At 44.6% G+C, this 21,848-nt stretch overlaps 1 pseudogene; it reads right to left on the bottom strand.

The window, feature by feature from the left end:
- Positions 1-7,952: 7,952 nt before the first annotated feature.
- On the bottom strand, positions 7,953-9,084 carry LOC104860657 (annotated as a pseudogene).
- Positions 9,085-21,848: the final 12,764 nt, after the last annotated feature.

The raw sequence follows: 21,848 nt of genomic DNA, 5'->3' as shown, positions 1-21,848 counted from the left end.
ACTTTCAGACAACAGGCAAACAGTAGGGGATCAGTTAAACGGCACTGCAGAATCCAGGCAAGAAGTGATGGAGGCTGTGTACTCACAGCAGAGGTGGTGAGAGTTAGTCAGTAACCATTATATTTTGAAGATGGAGCTCACAGGATTTGCTAATGAATTGGAGGTGGTACTTGAAGAGGAAGACAAATCAAAGATGACTCTGAGGATGTTGACCTGAGGGAGTAGAAGGAGAGAATTGACATTAACTGAGATAGAAGAGCCTGCCAGAAGAGCTGATCAGATGGAGAGGTGAAGTGAGCTCAGTTTTTGGTATGATGTGCAAAGGACTGAAATATTGATTATCTCTAAAGCAGGCTGCGAAGAGTTAACCCCACAATTGGCTTGTTTTGATAAGTGAGTCTGCTGACGACTATGTGCCAAGGTAAGAGTAACTTGCACCCAAATTCCATTCCCACAACTAAAAACTTCATACTAGAAGAACGTTCTAATTAAAACCATATATTCTGTCTATGCTGTTCTTAATTTGAGAATGCTTTGTCTTGTCCTTTATGAGCCTTATTTATATTGATTTCCATAGGAACCACACATTGCCTTTAGCCCAACTGACTGAAAATAAATTTCAGTGCCTGAGATTGGCCAGTGCCTTTGTCAGTTGCACCAGCACTGGCCATTCTGGAACCCTGCTCTCTCTCCTCTCTCTCTTAGTTCTGTCCCCCTAGTGTATTCTTTTTCTCAGGCATGCATCATACGCTGAGCAGGTGGGTACTAGAACCTGACTGCAGGGGTCTCCAGCAATGATGAAGGTGACTGGAGATAGCATTTAATGTCACAAGACCAGATAGATGAACTGGGTGTTGTGGGTGATTGTCGAATCCCCAGCTCTGAACTCTGAAGCATGCCAGTCACTATTTAGAAAGTGAGGAAAAATCAAGAGCAGAGATAAAAGAAGAAGGAAAATTAGGATGAACTTGAATTGAAGGCCAAGTGTTATGGTTTGAATATGTTCCCTGAAAGGTTGTGTGTTGGAAACATAGTCCCCTAGTGGATCTGTTAATAGTATGGAGAAGCAGTCTTTGTGAAGTAATTCAAATGAGATAAAATCATGAGAATGCTCCCCAAGATGGCATTAATTCCTTTATAAGAAGAGGAAGACAGCCTGGTTTGGAGTTGCACATCTGTAACCCCAGTACTCTGCCAGCTTGGGGTAGGAGGATCATATGTTCGAATTCAGCCTGGACAACTTAGCAATTTAACCACACATTAAACAACATTGTCTCAGCATTAAACAATAATAAAGGCTAGAGATGTAGCTCAGTGCAAAGACCCTGGGTTGAACCCCTGTACCTCAAAAAACAGAGGATGTAAAACCAAAGCAAGTACATCAGCTCTGCCTCACCATGTATCCCCTTCTGCTGTGCTAGGATGTAGCAAGAAGGTCTTCTTAGGTGCTAAGCAGATGTCAGCATCATGCTCTTCTTAGACTTCTTGGCCTCTAGAACCACACTTTAAATATACCTCTTTTCTTCCAAAATTATGCAGGTATGGTATTCAACTATCCCCACAGAATCTGGTCACCACTCAAAGAAGTGCTCAAGAAAAAGGGTGCAGACAAGCCTCCATGGCACACTGTGGATAGGTGGAAGAAGCCTGATTTCCACTGGGACAGGACCAGCAGCCCTAATAGGTTGTTCAGAAAGGTGATGAGGAGAGATTGATTACAGCATAGCTGGAAAGCTAGAAGTATTTGTGTCTTTAATTCCATGGGGGCTTTGCTGTTATTGTCATTGTTTCAAATTGAGAGAACTGAAGCACCCAGGGTGTGAAATCCTGCTGGGACTGGAAGGCCGACAGTATAAATCCTGCAGACTCTGAAATGCCCTTCATCACCACTCTAAACTCTGAATCTGAGCCCTCTCAAACTTACAGATGGCGGTAGAGAGCAGAGAGGAGCCCCCTGGCATCTTAGGGCAAGAATAACTAAGTGAAAGGAACAATGGGAGGAAAGAGAAAGTGACCACCTTGCTTTCCCAGAGAGAAATGCCAGCGAAGATGACAGCCACTTGGGCTGGAGAGGACAGAGGCCCTTTGCTTTTTCCATGTCTTATGATGACTGACATTAATTCAGAATCTTTACAACATGTTCATTGTTCTTGTAGGAAAACACAACACTGAATCATCATTGATAATGATGACAGCAGTCAATGAGGTTTGGTACTTATCTACCAGTGTTGTGCTGTGAACACACTAAAATTCATCCATGACTTAGAAGAATTTAGCTTGAAGTCTCTGTGAGGAGCACAGCAAACTTACATTTTGGACTTTTTTAAATTAAATGAACTTTCGGGGGGATCTGGGCTTCCATGTCTATGAAGAGAATTCGAGGGGCTATAAGACAGAGCTGGCGGAGGATGGGTGACTGAAGAGCCAGCCATGCTGAATGTCAGTGTCCCAAAGAACCTTGCAGTCATTTCTGGAGTGGTGAAAGTGATACAGTGGGACACAGAGGAGATTCTCCCACTTCTTTCCTTTGGACATTGCCCTTCCTCAGCAGCTGCTCTGTAAACTCTTACCAGTGAGCTCTGAGGTGTTTACCTGGAGTTGGCGGGTGGTGGCAGGAGCCTGGATTCTTGCCCATACATTAGGAAGACAATTAAGTAGTTGGCAGGGAAAACTGGAGGCAGCAAGGTAGCCCCTCTAAAAGTGCTTCCCTGTTTCATAACTTTTCCCAAGGCTGGTATTTTCAGCTGGACAGATGGCAGAGCTGGGCTCCTGTCAGAAGTTTACAATGATCTTCACGAGCCCCCTTGGCAGAGTAGAGGCAATCCTGCCAGAACAGAATGCAGCTTTCCTATTTTCTTTACAGAGATTTTCTACCTGTGCTTTGGAGGAACCAGGGCAAAGTAGAGCTACCCAGCACTCAGTGGTTACTTGCAGCTTCCAGGCCTGACAGGGAAGTTAGCTGGACAAAGTCCTTGCCTGGGCCCTGAGCTACATTGAGGTGATATCCTGGCACAGTGAGTTCTCTTTGGTATAGAATTGTCTGCATATGCCAAGCAGTTTCGAAAAAAGTTCCAAAATAGGCAAGTCACCATGCATTTGTCTAAATCCATAGAAGGTACATAACCAAGAGTGGATTTGGGGTGGTGATAACATGCAAGCGCAGATTTACATTCTAAACAAATGTACCACGCTGGTGGGGGATGTTGATAGTGGAGGATATAGAGTTGGATGGGAGAGTGTATGGAGAAAATCTCTGTTGCTTTGGCTCGACTTTGTGTGAATCTAAATGAATCTAAAAATTAAAGTCTACTAAAAACAGATCTCCCAGTGATGATACAGATGTTCTTTTCATAACTGTTCAACTTCAGTGATATTCCTCTTTATATATTACACATATACATAGTGTCAGTATCTTGCTTTCCCTATTCTTCATATTTTTTTTCTGAGTCAGGTGTGGTGGTGCACGCCTGTAATCCCAGCATTTAGGAGGCTGAGGCAGGAGGATCGCTGTAGACCAGCCTGGGATACATAGCGAGTTCTGGGTCAGTACCAACTACATAGTGAGACCCTGTCTCAAAAAAAAATTTTTTTTTTTTCTGAAACAGAGCCATAGTGTTCCAACATATTTTGAAATTATTTTAATTATTAATAAAGGAACTGTTAATTAATGTATTTGTAATTGTTTGAAGCTGAGTACACTGACCATCTTCATAGGAGGCAGAGTCAGCCTAAAAACAAGGCTTCCTTTGAGCCAGAGGAGCACTGCTACCAAGGTTTCTCTTCCCTCTCCTTATCTACAAACCCAAAGCACTGCTGTGGTCTTAAGGAGGGTCTTGATCCCCTGATCAAGCCTCCAAACCAGAGCACTTCAACATCCCAGGGCACAGAAAGAAGCATTCTACTAATCCTGTGGTCAGGACACTTGAGCTGCAAGTCCAGCCCCTCTGTTGACAGAGAAAGAAGCCAAGGTTTGGAGAAATAGCACAGCTTGCTATTTTTAGGAAAAACCAGTTCTCCTCATTATGAGAAATTTACTTTTGCTGCCATGCCCCTCAAATAAATGCCTGACTGTTCCTTATGTTGAAGTGACGAATTAATGAAAGGGGGAAAAGTTCAAGTCACCAACATCAAAGGGATGAGAGTGACATTTACATCTTGGACATTTCATAGGGCTGAAGTCATTTGAAGATCTGGTTTCTGAGGGTGAAGGGAACTGAAGAACTTTTAGACTCCTAAGGAGACGTGAATCTAATCACATCTGAAGAAGCACAATTGGAAGCTGGTTAGCCGTGGCCCAGGGGAGGATTCTGCCCATCGCAGGACGACTCTCTGACAAGGTGATACTGTGAGAGGAATCTGCTGGCAGTGCGGAACGTGTTCCATCTATTTAGAATTCTTTATTTCTTCTGAAAGATAAAGGTTCTGTGGTGGAGCGTGAACCCTGTGACTTCATAACCTCAATACTTTTTGCCCCTGACATAGCCAGTGTATCATAGGTAGTTAAGTTTTTGTTGAATGAATGCAGATGGCCTGTGCCAAACTAATACACCAATAATATATTTAAATTTCAAGTTTCTTTTCAGCTGGTATGTGAAGCTAAAGTTCAAGTTAAAAGTTAAATTAAAATGTAACAGGAATTCGTTTTAGCCATTTATTCAGTTTCTAAAAAATCAATAGGGATGAGACAGTGGTCACTTGTTCCAATAGCACCTCAAATAAAAGAGATTTGAGAGCTGTAGTTTAAAAAATCATAAGTGTCAAAGGCATGAGGCTTAGACTGTTTTAATAGAAGAGTAGTTTCTAAATCAAGACTAGATGCCATTACCTTGTCCTCAGACATGGTCAAACCATCCCTGGAGTATTGCAGTCAATAATGAAGTGTCACATTGTCTTAGTCACTTTCTTGTAGCTGGGGCAAAATACTGGAACAAAATAGCACAACTTAAAAGAAGAGAAGTTTTTGTTTAAATAGTACATGTGAATTTTATTTATTTGCAAGTTTTAACAGCCACACACTGCTCAGTTTTACTGTTCATTTTGCAAAAAGTATCAATATATATTTTGATACCAACAGGATATTCATGAAAGATGCAGGGGGTATCTACATTAATAACGAAACTCCAGAAATCAATATATATGAATATTATTTACATATTAACTCTATTAAAGTAAATAGAAATGCTTTTAAGGGAAAAAGTAAGAAAATGAGAAATCCTGACTTGTGATTTCTGATCGATAACAGGCCTAATTTTCCGCAAAGCACATCTGCATAGATGTATGCATTCGTGACTTTGAAAATAGGCGTTGCTTTATATGAAGCATTAAATGCTGCTTCATCTGTGAACAGCTCTTGCTTTGATTCCATTTGTTGCCGCATCAAATTATTTCAGTGTATTTCAGGGCCTCAAAGATGTGGTAGCTCATGCGGGTTCAGGGTCAGCCAAACAAAGCTCAATGATAACCGCACCCAGAAAGACAGCTAGAGGAGCCGTGAAGCTGCCACTTCCCGCCTAGAACAGGCTGCTGCTCTTGGACTTGGAGGAAACTGTCTTTGGCCGAAGCTGGGACTGGTACCTCAAAAGCAAACGCAGACCCTCGGGAGGGGAGGCAAGGAGCATGGCTGAGGCTGGGTGCCTCGGCAGTCAGGGAGGGCCAGGTGCACGGCAGCCTCCCTAGCTGGCTCAGTCAGGGTGATGGCAGGTGCCGTAGGGCTAATACTGTCACGAGAAAACCGAGAATTGGGGGATTTTATGTAGCACTCTTTTGAGTGCAAGTTACTTAAGATTCTGAGCACCAGAGCCTTCTGCATGATCCTGGCAGAACAGCCATCAGGCAGAGCCGGCTCACAGGTAACCATGGTGACGAAAGAGTCACTGTCAGGTGACTCCATGCTCACCTCTCTCAACACTCTTAGAAAGCGCCACATCCCCAGGGCCGTGCCTGGGGTGCACAGTCAAAAGAGAGGAAGGGGCTTGTCCCTGTGTGAAATGCTGAGCCGATGCTGCCGCTGCAGTCCCTGGCAGGGCTGGCCTGGGGTGACCCGCAGCATGGAGGCACTGTGGTTGGTCCGGTCCAGCAGTACTAGTGCACGCAGACAGGGTTCCAAGTTGCACATACACCAGTCAGGCACGTCAAGGCTGCCGACATGTCTTGCTCAAACACTGAAGTTTCAGATCTGAGGAAAAGTGACAGCATAGATGCTTGAGAATAAAATTGTTTTTTACACCAAGTCTAATGCATGATGGAGTTTCAACCTTGGACCCTCTGAGGTCTGGTGTGACACTTTGCTCATGAGACTTATTTCTGCTATTTAGAACAAAGCATAAGTGCAGTCGGCCTGAGGTTTTTATTCCTGGACCTGGTTTTGCACAGGAATACAGAGGACTTCCAAAGGGTACAAGCTCTTGAGTAGGCCTGCGCAGACAGGGCACGAAAACAAGTCTGGGCAAGGGGCTCACCAACCCAGCAGCCCATGTATGGAGTTAAAGAGGGCCCAGGTGCTATGCCAGGCAGCCCAAAGGTACAAACCAAACTCCCCAGAAGGAATACTGTCACCCGGTGCCCATGTCCTTGTCCAGCTCTGACAGTGGCGATGGTGGGGCCATGAATTGCCGCTTCAGCCCATGGCCTGATCATCACCTGTTGTATGTTGAAGGCCATCCAACAACCACCTGGTTGTGGAGCTTCACAGACCCACCCCAGTTTAGATTTGGGGCTCTCCACTGTTTACAAAACCCCTTAAGTGTCACACACCTTTAGCAAAGGCTTGGTCTCTTCCTACTCATAAGGGCAGCCCAAGTCTGAGAACGTGGTACTGTCAGAGGTAGAGGATGGACTATTCCTAGTGACTTCTATGTCTGGACATGACATTAGGAAATCTGATTATGTCGGTAAGACAAGCACTTTGTCAAAGGTTTTAAGTAATGGATGTGCTCAAAAGCTTATCTAACCCCTGTATTCCAAGGAACCAGGTAGAACTGTTGTTTGTGTGGGCTGAAAATGGTCAGATATGATCACTTTCCTGTGCTCCAACCTGCAGATGATCTGCTCAGGGAAAGAGCTCCATTTCCTACGATTCAGCAATTATAGGACAGGGCTGGGGGTTTAGTTCAGTGGTGTCAACGCCTGCCTCGAAAGTACAAGGTCCCGAGTTTGATCTCTGGTACCCACTGCAAAAAAAAAAAAAAAAAAAAAAAAAAAAAAAGAGAGAGAGCAGGTATAGGAAAAACAGCCCCAAACCGTAACCACATTTTGATGATTGTTTTTTTTGAAAGGACTATATTTGCAGGGTTAAAAAGTCTGAGAGGGGTTGCAGGGCATCTCACACCTGGAGCCCCCCAAGTGTACTGGTCCCTGAGAAAACCCGGCATCTCCTTCCCTAGACCTGCCGACTGAAGGGTGGGACCCTTGCAGCTCCCAAGTACAAGTGCCCCACAGCGCTCCCTTGGGGCTCTCTCTCTGTACAGTATATGCTTTTGTCCAGGAGTTATATTTATAGCTGTCATTCTAAAAATACCACTGTTAGAAAGTATCATTCATTATAATTTCAAGATATAAAAAGACATGTAAAAGCTATGACCCTGAGGAAAATTTTGAATAAAAATGCAGTAGCTTTTCTGTTCCTATTTTGATATAAAACAGTGGCTTCTCGAATGGTCACTGCCCCTGTCCCAGTGGGCGGGTGAGTGGCAGGCTGGCAGATGCCCCAGGGAGTCTCCCTCCACTGCCACAGTGCCCCAGCTGCAAATCTCTGGGCTTCCAGCTTCTCCCACAGGAGCCGAGTGGCTGCTGTGATCCAAGCCACACACAGCACAGGCTTTGGGTTGCAGCCACAGTGGTTCTAGGGACCACTGCCACCTTGAAAGGGCGGCCCCCACGTCGTTCAGGGACGCGGCCAGTCATCTCTGCTGTGCAGCTCGGGTCTTTAGTTTACCTGCTGAGCTCGGACAGCTCTATTTCTTGTTGAAAATCCTTCTTCTCGTCACCAACGTGTCATGGAGAGGGTCCCTGCTGATGCTTGCTCTGGATGTGTTTTATCCGCTCCTCCTTCTCCTCAGGGATTGGGGCAGAGATGCAATACACCATGTGCTTTCTCTCCACAGCCTGGCCACCAGCCTCTGTCTGGCCGGCTTCGATGACCTATCTTTTGCAGCTGGGATTGTACGGCTCAAAGCAGTTGGGTTTCTGTGGGTCTTCCAGTTCTCTGAGGCTGAGGCCTTCCAGTGGGATGATGCCCCTAGGTGCCGTGTTTGTGGTGTCCTCAAAGTAATAGAGGCAGCTGTGGGTCAGGAGAGCCAGCGACACCTCCAGGTCTTTATGTTTCAGGAGCCAACCTTCCCAGTCTGGGTTAAAGAGCGTGCCTGTCAGGCTGTTCCCATCATCCCCTGGGATTTTAAATGGCTCTCCCTTAATGCTGAGATATAAGTTCCTCCACAGCTTCTCAGGGAGGTCCCACCCCTCACTGATGTCATGGTTCCTGGGTGCTCACTGCTCCACACTGGGCTCGTCTCACACTTTGTGGCTGTGCAGGCCAGTGTTGAACGTGATGACTGTGAACAACAGCACATAGCATGTATCTGCAGACTGAAAGACGCCTAGGTTGCTCAGGAGGTGGCGCCGGGCAAAGGCCTCCATCATGCCATCGATCTTCTGAGCCTCTCTCAATAATCTGAAGTGCCACAGGAACTGCCTAAAGGCTTACAGGAGGTGGAGACGAACAAACTCCTGGAGTTGGGCAAAAGTCTAAAGAACCTTAATGTTAAATTCACCCCTCTCACCCAAACAGTCCCCAGTGGCCATCTTATTTAGGCCTTCTCCTTTATAAAGGAACAGGGCGATGTCTTCTGGGGAGCTTTGCAGCCGTCATCTTCTACTAGGAACTGAATTCCCTTTCGGGGGGTCCATGTTGAATTTCTTTCTTCCCATGGCTATTTGCTTGTTCCTCTGAGGAGTTTTAGTCTCCTCCACTGAAACTATTTTATCGATCTCCGTCATCATTTCTTCAATTTCATATTTCAGCCTCTCAATGTCATCAGTAAGTTCCTTTTTTCTTTGAGGAATGTCCAAAAGTTCTTCTCTCTCTTCTAATGAGTGGCCTTTAGGCCTTACCGCCGCCATCTTCCTTTGAGGCTACTCTGGGCCTCTAGCCCAGGTCATCAGTAGAGAGGCTGGGGCTGGGGCTGGGGCTGGGACAAGGGCACCACCTGAGGCTCCTCAGCTTGTGGCCCAGGTCATGACAGGGCTGTCCACTGGCCAATCAGCCAGAAGAGATTTCTTTTGGCTCACCGTTTTAGAAGTTTCAGTCCACAGATGGCAGGCAACAAGGCAGAAACCGCACACGGCGGAGGGGCCTGGGTAGGGGAAACCTGCCCATGTTGTGGCAGTCAGGAGGAGGAGTGAAGGAAGGAGCAAGGGCAGAAAAAGGGACAATGACCAATCAGGCCCATCCTCGGCTGCTGCACTCCTGCGTGCGTGACCCCTGAGGAGTGTACCTCGTTACCTAGGTACCTTCCACACATATGCAGCTTTGGCAGACACCCCAGGTCTAAACCATAACACGTACCTGAAGAGGGGCATCAATAAATTAGACCGTGTTCATTGGGAACAAGGTGACCTGATTAAAACATTAAATAAAATAATATATTAGGACCTAAAAGAACACGGACTGCTTAGCTAAAGCATTCCACCAAAAGTGACACTGATGGTGACTAGATGACATTTTGAATTTCACTGAAACTTTGCAGTGGTAGTGGTATTCACAGTGTACCCTCTCGGAGAGCGGGGAGAGTGAGCAGAGGTATTCTCAACACGGAGCACCACACTCCTGCCCCTCAGGTAGGAAAATGCTCTTCCAACCATCCTTCTCCATAACCAATAGACGAAATTATCCTTAGCTTAAGTACAGATCATCTGCACTATGTGATAAAAATACACTGTACAGTGAATGTTTAAACTTTAAAAACATATTACAGTAAAGGACTTATGGACATTAATTCCCTTTCATAATCCCTCCCTCCCTTGCTTTCTTTTCTTTAAATTAATTAATTTTATTGGTGCATTTAAGGTATACAATATAATGACATTCATCACTAGAAATCTGCACCTTTCCATAATCCACATTGGTCCTTATTTTTCCCCATTCCCTGCCCCCCTTCAACCCCTCCACCGCCCCATCCACAGGGACTTTGTTTCCATTTTTCTTCTTCTCCTATTAATTCCACTCCCCTCTTTCACGCCTCTCCCCTCCCTCTTCCCCTTCCCTTTTGCTCCTTTTCTTCCTGTTTCTCATTATCCCTTCTGGTCCTGATTTACATCATTCCTGCCACGTTCAGAAGCAGTGCATTTAAACAAAGGGGGCGTATTTTGAGAGGAGTTAATGGCAAAGTATCTTTTACTATAATAAAATTTTACATTTAAACATTCACCATAGTTTCTGAGCATATGTTGTACATGTTTTGTTGTTGTTGTTGTTGTTGTTGTTTTTGAGGTAGGGTCTCCCTTTGTAGCTCAGGCTGGTCCTGAGTTCACTATGTACTCCAGGCTAGCCTGGACCTCACAGAGATCCTCCTGCTTCAGCCTCCCAAGTGCTGGGATTACAGGCGTGTGCTACCACCCCTGGCTTGTATGCTGTATATGTCATTAACTCAAATAATCATGTCCTCATCAGAAATATTAAATAATTCTATGAATTTTTTCTTTGCTTCAAATCATGAATAAAAATTTTGTGATAATCAAAGCAATAAACAGATGTGCTTCCCCCTAAAACAATGCATTATTACTATCAAGGGTGTATTGTTCTCTTTAGTTAGCTACAGGTTTGTAATTGTTTATGTTATTACCAAACCATACTTTATTCAACTTGTATTTTTAAATCTAATTTTAAAGGGTAATTTGTTCTATCTATGAATTCCTTTTATATGTTAGTGTACCAACACTACTTGGCTCTAGCATTTTGCCAAGAAAAGATAATACTGCTCTTTTCCTCTTTTTGCTTATTAGTTTGTTTCTTTCTTTGTTTTGTGGTGCTAGGCAGTGAAACCAAGGGCCTTGTGCAGGCTGGCAAAGACTCTTCCGCTGTGCTACCTCCCCAGCCTCTGGTTTCCTTTTGGAAATTTGGAAGACATCACTTTCCACAACATCTTAAAATGGTGATAAGGATTCTAGGCTCTACTTCTAAATTCTTTCAGGTCACAGCAATATTGTACCTGAACAGCAAGAGGGAGACTAATGTGCAAGAGATTGGTTCCTGGGGACAGATAGGTGCTATTTTGTGCACCCAGGCTGGTCCCTGGTGATGTCTGCCAGGGCACTGTGCTGTGTAGGCTTCCTCAAGGGCACCCCAGGTCAGTACAGTAAGAATGTGCCCTCAGGCAGTGGCCTCCGCAGGAACAGTGGCTGCTGGTGAAATCAGTATTTCCCATCCAGCCCTAGATGGTTTCTTGATACCTTCTTTTTTTTCTTTTAAACTATCCCAAGCTTTACTTTCATTTTAAGCATCTTTGCTTCAACCCTTTGATTTTGAATGGTTTTTTTCCCAATGAAGGAAGATAATTGAAGGAAAATTGGAGGTGATCAATTCTGTTGTTCATTAGATGAACAATTTGCCTAATACTGTTTGGTAAGTTTCAGTTTCCTTATGTGTAAAACTTTCTTAGACTACCTGTGTATAGTGGTGACGTTATAAACCATCTTGGTTGCCTTAACACTTTTCTTCTTGTCCACAGATTCAATTAAAAGCATGTATTCTTCTCCCTTTCCTTTTCTTCTTTCTCTCCTCTTTCCCTCTCCCTTCCTCTTTTTCTTTCTCTCTCTTTTCCTTTCTTTCTTCCTCCCCTCATCTTTCTTTCTTTCAAATGCCAGCAAGGTACAGCTGTGCATGCCTGTAGTACCAGCACTCTACAAAGCTGAAAAAGTATCACAAGTTGGAGCCCAGCCTGGGTAACTTAGGGACTTGGTAAGACTCTGTTTTAAGATTTAAAAAAAAATAGAAATGAGAATTCTGGGAATGCAGATCAGTGGAAAGGCCCTGGGGTTCAATTCCTATGCACGCAAAAAGAAAAAAGAAAAGCTCACCAGACTCACTTTCACACGCCACACTCCTGTGTGACCAAACTCTCACTTCAGATTACATTCCTGACCTCACCTTACTTCTTGAACCCCAACCCTGTGGTTCCCATATATCTTTCCCAAGAACTTCGGGGTGGGTTCCCAGTGTTCCAATGCTTCCTGTCCCATCTTCTCAGGTCACCACCCTGCACTCCCACCCGGGCCTCTTCCTGACACCTTCACTTTGGTTGGTCCACATAGCTTACCTGAGAGGAAAGGTCAGAGAGTGCCCTGCAACCAGCAGGCAGTTGTGCAAGTGAGAACATCTGAGAAGCCATAAAAGCTCTCTCAAGGGATGTTTCACTAGAAAATAGTCTCAACCTTAAAATGTAGCATATTTTAAGATAGCATACATTTAAAAAAACATTTCAAGGAAAAAATTATATATGTAGCCTTAGATTTATTTGGCAAGGTAGGGGTATCACAATCCCCAACTTGAAACTATACTACAAGGCTACTGTGATGAAAACAGCATGGTACTGGCAAAGAAACAGACCAGACCTGAGGACCAGTGGAACAGATTAGAAGATGCAGAAACAACTCCAGACATACTCAGCCACTTCATGTTCAACAAAGGAGCCAAACACCTTCACAGGAGGAAAGATATTCTCTTTAATAAGTGGTGCTGGAAAAGCTGGCTTTCAACTTGCCAAAGATTAAAACTAGACCTATATCTCTCGCCATGCACTAAACTAAAATTGGAATGGATTAAAGATCTAAATATTAAAACAAAAACCAGCTAGAATGAACAAAACCTCAGTTGCACATGAACTAGCAAAATCAACAAGTGGGATCTCTTCTTATTAAAAGCTACTGCACAGCAAGAGAAACCACTAACAGTGTAAAGAGACACCCCACAATGTGGGAAAAAATTTTCACCAGCTCTTCCGTAGACAAAGGTCTACTATCAAACCTCCCAAATTTAAAGACCCAATCCAAAAATGGGTATCTGAAATGAAAAGACATTTCTTAGATAAAGAAGTAGAAATAACAAACAAACATGAAACATGCTGCATGAAAGAATGCTCAATGTTACTGGTCATTGGAGAGATGCAGATGAAAACAACACTGAGATTCCACCTCACCCCAGTAAGAATGGCTGCTATCATGAAGTCAACCAATAACAAATGCTGGCGGGGTTGTGGGGAGAAAGGAACCCTTCTTCATTGTTGGTGGAAGTGCAGACTGGGGCAGTCACTGTGGAAATCAGTATGGAGACAACTCAAGGAACTAGGATTGGAAGTCCCATTTCATCCAGCTGTTCCCCTGCTGCGTAAAAAGAATCATACCATGGTGATATATGCACCTATGTTCATAACGGCACAGTTGGTAATAGCTAAAGCTTGGAAACAGCCCATTTGCCCATCAGCTGGAGACTGGACAAAAAAGATGTGATTTTTAAAAATAAAATGGAGTACTACTCAGCTATGAAGAATGAGAGATTAGAGACATTTATAGCTAAATATATGTACATTGAGGCAATATTCTTAAGTGAAATAAATAGGACACACATGTGTAAATACTGAATAGTTTCTCTGGTATGAGAAACTGAAAGTGTAAATAAGGATTAAAAGGTAGAATAGATAATGTGAAATAGAAACATTAAAATGTTTTTTAAAAGTATGTCTTAGATTGGGTAAATTCACTTATCTCTTAACATCCTGACGCCCTCCTGTGCATCTATCTTTTTGTTCAGCAGGTTACCTAACAGGCTGGATTTGGTGGGGGGTTTAAGGAACGTGCTTTGTTTTTCTCCCACCTTGGCCCTCAGCCCATTCAGTCAGCTCTCCCCTCAGAGGCCATGGGCAGATGTCATAAAGCACTGGTCACTTTCAAGTATTAGAAAGGCAATGTAATCAAATCAAACCTCACAGTCCCATTCAACAGAAGTGCCACCCATCTGCCACCCCAGTCCAGGTTATACCTGCTGCATCTTCCTACCCCTTCACCACTCTCTGCTACTTCTGGCTTCTCCAGGGCCAGTGCCATGCTCTGCCCATTGTGGTTTGCTCTGATTTTGTGGCGCTCTCTCTCATTGCCGGTGTCCACACTTGGATGTTTCTCATGGAACCTTCTTGTACGATTGGTAGGGAGGCCACTTGCCATTATAACCCTCTGCACTTCAGCCCCCAGCACGCAACTCTTGCAGACTGGTGTGCATTTCTGCATAAGGACACCATCCCCAAAGAGGTGCTGCACTTTTTTTTTGTTGAGTTTATCGGTACATTTTAGGTACACAGTACAGTTACATTCATCATTGGGATGTTTTACCTTTACATGACAGGTCTTGGTTCTCAATTTTTCCCCTTACCCCTGCCTCCTTTCACCCTCCTCCCTTCCCTATTTACAAATACTTTATTTCCACTTTTTAATTTTCTCATATTTTTTTCTTTTCCCTTATTTCCTCTCCCCCACCCTTCCCGCTTCCCCTACACCTTTAGCCCTTTTCTTCCTATTTCACATTGTCAATTATGTCATTAGGAACTTATGTACAGTTATAGTTTTTCACACCAGAGAAACTCTTCGATATTTATACATGCATGTCTTATGTGTTTCACTTCAGAGTATGGCCTCAATGTGCATCCATTTTCCTATGAACGACTCTAGTTTATCATTCTTTATGGCTGAGTAGTATTCTATTTTATAGAAAAACCACATCTTCTTTATCCAGTCTCCAACTGACGGGCAACTGGGCTGTTTCCAAGTTTTAGCTATTACCAACTGTGCTGCTATAAACATGGGTGCACATATATCACTGTGGTATGATTCTCTTAATTCTTTTGGGAAGATACTCAGCAGAGGGATGGCTGGGTCAAATGGAACCTCTAGTCCCAGCTCTTTGAGGTATCTCCATATTGACTTCCATGGTGGTTGCACCAGTCTGCACCCCCACCAACAATGGAGAGGGGTTCCTTTCTCCCCACAACACTGCCAGCATTTGTGATTGGTTGATTTCTTGACAGAGGTGCTGTGCTGACAAGTGACCTCCTAGTATGCTACTCAGTCCTCCCTGTCTACCGTGGACTCCCTTCCTTCCAGAAGCAGCCCTCATGGTTGGGTCCTTTGCGGGGTGCTTGCATCGCTTCATTGCCCACCGCCTCTCCTTGCCAATGGTGGGAGCTTCAGCCAATTTTCTGCCTTCAGACTGCTGCCTCTGTGGAGAGTCGGGAAGGCCAAACCCCAGATTTTAACTCTTGCAGGGACTCTTCTGTGACAGAACAGGAAAGGCTCCTGAGTGTGTGTAGCTTAGTCTGCTTCCCTTTCTGGAAAACAGCATTCACCTACTAGATCTTCAGAGGCCCTTCTTCATCTCTCTTAGTGGTAGCAGTGGAATTTGAAGGAAGGGGGAGAAGGATCATAGTGCTATTTCTAGTTCTGCACAATTCAAAGCCATCTTTCTACTCTCCTTCCTGTGCATATGATAGGTAGTTACTCTTAGCCCTCAACAGCCCTCAGCCTCTTCCATTCGGGTTCAAAGTGATGGAAGTTGATCTGTTTCTCTAGAATGTGAAAGAATACTCACTTTTTATTGTCTAAAGGAAAAAATAAGATAGAGGAGCTTTGTTCCGCTTTTATTACATTCTTTCAATTTCATAAACTTGGAGCATGTCCTTCCTACAGGCCAGATAGTGACCTCCATGTTGGAATTACAAAGACAGACGCCCTGGTAGAACTCCAGAAAGTGGTGGCTGAATGACATCTCTGGACCTGGGCTACCTGACTGAGGATTCCGGCTTAGCCACGTACTCACTGACTGCGGTAAGTTTCTTTAACTCTCTGCCTCTCTATTTCTGTGTCTGTAAAATAGAGCTGATCAAATTAGCTGGGAATTGCGATAATCAAACAAATTCAAATGTAAGTGCTCAGGATGGGAGTCCAGACCACAAGAGCGATCTTCAAGACACGATACTTTTCTTGCTGATCTGTCAGCTTGCGCTTACTCCAGGCCTTTCCCTCTCGCCCGCTCCTCTTCCTGGTCCTGCCCTAGGTCGTGCTCATGTCCTTGCAGCGCCCATCTTAACACGATAGACACCCATGCGGCTCTCCTTAGGACCTGGCCCTTCCATTTTCTCTCAGAACCCTTTCTATTGTTCCATGATTCCGCGTGCCGTGTCCCACTGCTGTATCTTGAGTGCGTCCCCTTAGAAATGTAACTCTTCAGGGCGGCAGGGTTGGAAAGCCGGCCCTGTGGAAGGAGATGGGTCACGGGACCGGAGCCCCCCTGAACAGATGAATGCTTTTCTTTCTTCAGCGACTCGGGCCCACTCTGTTCTGGATGCACTGCTTGCCCTTGTGCTCTCCTCCCGGAGTTAAAGTAGCATCAGAGGTGGCCACCCAATCTTGGATTTTCAGCTTCCAAAACTGAGCTAAAAAAACCTCTTTTCTTAAAGTTACCCGGGGCCATGTATTCTGCAAGAGACACAGAGAAAAAGCTAAAACAACCACCTTTCTTTGGGAGTTTCCCGATGGGTACATTGAAATGTTCTTAAAATACAAAGAACACATCTTGTCATGCCCTGTGTTCCCTTCAGCACACGCAGATAAAGTTCAGAATGGTATCCATATTGTTTGCTCTCTGCTAAGAAAATAAAACCAGGAGTAAAACAAACAAAATTTAGCACAGTTCGGTTTCTAGAAGCTACTGTACTAAAAAGCAGCATTTTGTTTTGTTTTGTTTTGGTTTGGTTTTTTGAGACAGGGTCTCACTGTGTAGTTGAGACTGACCTGGAACTCACTATGTAGCTCAGGCTGGTCTTGAACTCACAGCAATCCTCCTGCCTCAGCCTCCCAAGTGCTGGGATTACAGGCGTGCGCCACCACGCCCAGCTTTAAAAAGCAGCATTTCAGTATGGTCTGACTTCTATGGAAGCTTCCTGAATTGTGACTGGAAAGGGTCAGTAAGATGATACTCTTCCTGAACTGGGATTTGGGGGCGGCCCTCAAAGGTGAAAACGATCTCAGAGACAGTGCTGTTATTTCTGCAGGACTGGCAAAGGGGATGGGGTGTCCGAAACTCATGTTGCTGCCCCTCTCAGGAGTTCACAAGACAAGTCCGGGAAGTTTTTAGGAGGATAAAGCAGCTAGTGGTAAAGATCAGTTTGAAGAGGACTGGGTAAACCTGGGATCTCCACCACTGCCACTCCCTAACCCGGTATGGGGGCCGGTATGGGAGGGAATATTTCCTTCCTCACTTTCAGAGCAACCAGAGCTTCAGAGATCTTTATCTGTGTGGCTCAGAATTGGGTAGGTGGGTAGGGACTGGTATCTGTTTTCCTTTTGTAAACCCCTTGAAAAGATTGTGATTGAAATGCCCTTTGCAAAGCACAGTAAAGGGACAGGACTTGAGAGGCAAAGGTGCTACTAGAGTTTATATCTAGAAATCCCCCACAGCTTCATGTGCTCATTGGCAGAGCTTTTGGAGAGGATTTGATAGTGTTGTTGCCATATTTAAGCAACAGGCTGCCATAATTAAGCCTGCTGAACATGGACTGAAACTTCTGAACCGTGAGCCAAAATAAACCTCTCCTCCTTTAAATTGCAGATGTCGACTATTCCGTCCCACCAACAAGAAAAGTGGCTAAGACGGTTACCCAACACAGATTGCCCCAGGGTTGATGGGGAATAGGAGTGGGGAGCTAGAGGAGATTTTGTCAGTCAGCTTTCCATGACTATGATAAAATGCCCGAGATAAACACCTTATAAGGAGGAAATGTTTATTTTGGTCCTTGGTTTCAGAGGTTTCAGTGTGTGATCGGGTGGCTCTGTTGCTATTGGGCCTGAGATAGTGAAGCAAGAGAAAAGGTGGGATACTTGGACAGAGCCCTCAGACACAGAGTGGGAGCAAAGTGACATTAATTTCCCATGGCTCAACAAGGGACGGCTGCCCACTTGAGAGCACCGAGAAGGGCCTTCATTTTATACCTTTTTGCTTATATGGGGCTCTTGCTAATTGGAGGGGAAACAGCAGCTGAGGTTGCTCAGAGAAACAGCCAGCAGCACAAGCATGGTTACATAAGCAGAGAAGTGATTAAGGAGGAGGTGGGAGGTTCTGGCAGTCTTTGCCAGATGGTTATGCCCTAGTGAATTTACGGCATTGCTTAGTCGTGACTACCAAGCGCTCTTTATGGGGGGGTCCTCACTAATAGAACTCCATGGTGTGAACACAGATGGAGGAAACCACTCACCTCATGGCGGCCGGAAAGCAAAAAGAGATAGAGGAGGGGAGGGGTTGGGCTCCCCGTATCCCCCTCTAGGGAAGGCCCTCAGAGACCTCACTTTCACGAGTCCCCACCTCCTAGAGGCTCCATCATCTCCCAATAACACCACAGTCCATACCTGCCCTTTGGGGGACATTTAAGATCCAAATGACAGCACTTTTTCCACCTTTAAAGAAGTACCGGATGGAGATTCTTATGATGTCAGGTGACGTGTCAAGGGCAGACCCCAAAGAACCCACAAAAGTGCTGCACGTGGGAAAGAATCATCCCGACACCAAGCAGTAGTGGTGACAGTGCTGAATGGGACCATTCCTGCACCTGTGTCCTTCCTCCCACCTTCTCCAGTCCTAGAGAAGCCAGGATGGAGGAAGAGAAGTGAAAATAGCATTGAAGGTAACTAGGCCTCCTTGTGGCCCTTCTGGCTCCTAAACTTGTGCTAGGCCCAATACAGTGGGCAGGAAGGAGTTTAAATTGTGTGACAGATTGGAGTTCGTGATTGAACTGGACATTTTTATTATGTGATAAATGAGGCTATTTGTTAATTCCATAGGACCTGCTTGGATTTCATCCAGGAGCCAAGAAGCAGCATTCAACATAGCACAGGGGAAGGAAAATAATTGCTCTGCTTCTATTGAGTCCAACTCATTTAATGAAACAATGACTCAGTAATAAAAAAGCAGAGCCTGTTACCTCTGTCTAGATAGTCTGAGATATGCAATACAATTTGGTTGTTGCACTGGGAGTGAGCTTTGTACACTTAGAAGTTCTTATACATTAGGAACCCTGCCCTAGAGAGGTGGCTTTTTAATTATCCCTTCTTTTAGTTTCACCCCCTACACTTGGACTATACATCATCATGAAAAATAGATGCCATAAGACCAGGATGAAATCCTCTGCCACCTTTAGCAAAGAACTGAGCACATAAACGTGATACACATAGGAAATATTTGGCAAAGACTGAAGCCAAAGATTGAGAAGGAAGCAGCCATACAGGCTAGAGATGATCTCTACCACTGGGAGAATCTTGTCCATTCATTCAGACCTTCTAGGTGGGAAGGAGCAGGTGGGCAAAGCTCAGGAAGCACCAGCAGGGGCTCCTGTGGACTCTGAAAGGCTGGGGAAGCCAAGGGGGGAAAGGAAGAACAAGAGAAGTGGGAGCTTATCAGGCAAGTGTCTGAGAGAGCTAGCAGCACTCTTGTATAAGGTTGTCAGACCTATCAGAACAAATTACAAAGTACCTAGTCCTTTCTTTTATGTGGCCACTTTTTTTTTTAGAAGATCAGGTAGAGGAGAGAAGACAGAGCACTATGTACATCATTTGCTGCTGTGGCCAGTAGAGTCACCAACAATTAAAGGAAGAGGATGAAACTATGTAGAAACATATTCTCTGTACGAATCTGAGAGAGGGCAAACTTTAGCGGTAGTATGATGGATCAGCTATCGTCACCAGGAAATTAAATTACAGTGAAGAAATACGGGAAATATTGTGTGCTTTGGTGATAGAAAGGACACCAGAGATAGTGAATTTATATTACTTGCTTTAAAGAAATATGGCTTGGGTATGACAATGTAAAGCATATTAAAAAGTAGGGGCATTCAGGCTTTAATTTTAAGTCAAATAATTAGGGTCAATTTATTCCTCATGCAGCATATAACTTTAACTTTTATTCTGCAAAACTGACAATTCATTTTAAATTGTGAGGGTATGTTTGTTCAGCATGATTAATTTTAGTGATAGTTACCATTTGCTAGATCTCCTAAAAGGTGGAGGACCTTGGAAATTTTTCACTAGTTACAGCAAATCTTTTTCAGATCTTTGCTAGCCAGTGAGAGTCCCCAGCGGCCTTAGAAAAACTCACCTACCCAAGTGCTGAACTGGTAGCAGTATTGGAAGGGAGATTTTTACATCAACAAGTTCCTATTCTAGAGGAAGTCCTCGGTGCTACTTCAGGGACTCCCACCACAAGCACTTCCTAGCTCTGATCATGCGATGCAAGCACCAGGGCACGTCCTTAGGGAAAAACAAAGCTACACTCACCTCTGCAGTATTCGAAGTTCTAAGGTGCTGGTGATTGAGTGGAAGTGCTTTCCTTGCTTATACTCCCCTGTTCCACCTTCGTCTCAGCGGAGCCTTCAAATTCTGAAAAATTGGCCTGAGTAGATTCTAAGATAACAGGTAGCAGAGCAAACGTAAGTAATCACAAACCGGAACACAAAGACAGCCCCCTGGCATCAGGAGAGAACTGAAAGACATCTTGGGGATAGAAAGAGAAACCAGGAGCTCAGATGGAGAAAGTGATTTGCTTCACATCATCCAGGCAAACGAGAGAGGTGTTCCAGGGACCTGGACCACAAAAATTAAATTTTTCTTGAGTAAAGCATTTACTTTGCCAGACTACAAAGGATAGTAGTTTACATGTTTACGGGCCTTTCTTTGTTTTCCCAGACTTCTTTCCCACCATGGCCACCCCTGACTGTGTCGCAGGTGCTCCATGTTCATGTTCATTGTGGGCCAGAGGATGTACACAGCTAGCAAGGTGTCCAGGGACTTCCCAGGGCAGACAGCACCCACGTCCTCCATGCTGGGTCCACATCCGGCTGGACAGTCATTCTGAATGCATGCCCTGCACTCACACATCTTCGTCAGTAAATCTTAACATCCAAAGTCCAGGCTTGGCTCTGTTTTCAATTGGATTTTCTTAAGTTGAAGTACACATCAATTTGCATTGTCATCAACACCTTAACTTCCAAGCTCCTGCTTGAAAAACCAATTGTGATTGCTCCAGAAATTTCTCTCGCTAGGATTTCCTAGTTACCTCTTCCTGCTGTGCCGAGGCTGGGACTTCGGTCACACCCTAGCATGCTTTCCTTTTCTCAGACCTCAGACTTTCCAAAGACAGCAGAAACCTTCAAGGCTGGGAGCATCTATCTCTTCAAAGATATCACATGCAAATACCAGCAAAAAGGTCTTCCTGTGTTCTCCATAGATGTGAGCATAGGATGCCGACATACAAGTGTGTATTATTAACACCAGGCGCAGTGATCATTAACTTATACTGAGCTTTACTTTTGGCCCTATTTTAAGTACTTTATATGTTAAAATTTATCTAATCACAATAACCAAAGAGGTAAGTGTACTATTGCTATTCCTGGATGTGCCATTACTATCTCTACTTTTTCACTGAGGAAAGGAGGTCCTAAGGCTCTCCTTGTGTTACAAAACTTGTTCAGGGCTAGAACCAGAAGCAAAATGTTGCCAATCATCAGGCCTCGATGCGTGGGAGTCTGGGTAAGCTCACTGCCAGGACTACAAACCCAAGGATCACTGTAAACCAGGCCAGGTGGACTGTACACAGAGGATGTGCAGCCTGCCCTTGGCACCCCAAGGCAGCTACTGTCTGGAAATAACTATTTGAGGAGTTTAATTAACAGCACATCTGCAGTAATGCCAAGAACAACAGGAACTCCATGGGTGGATGCCTTGGGGTTGAAAATCAAATTGAGGGGCCTTCCTCGCCATATTTC

The sequence above is a fragment of the Fukomys damarensis genome, unplaced genomic scaffold (genome assembly GCF_012274545.1).
Source record: "Fukomys damarensis isolate Sample0158 unplaced genomic scaffold, DMR_v1.0_HiC HiC_scaffold_18, whole genome shotgun sequence".
NCBI lineage: Eukaryota > Metazoa > Chordata > Mammalia > Rodentia > Bathyergidae > Fukomys > Fukomys damarensis.
This window is presented reverse-complemented; position numbering and strand designations above follow the sequence as displayed.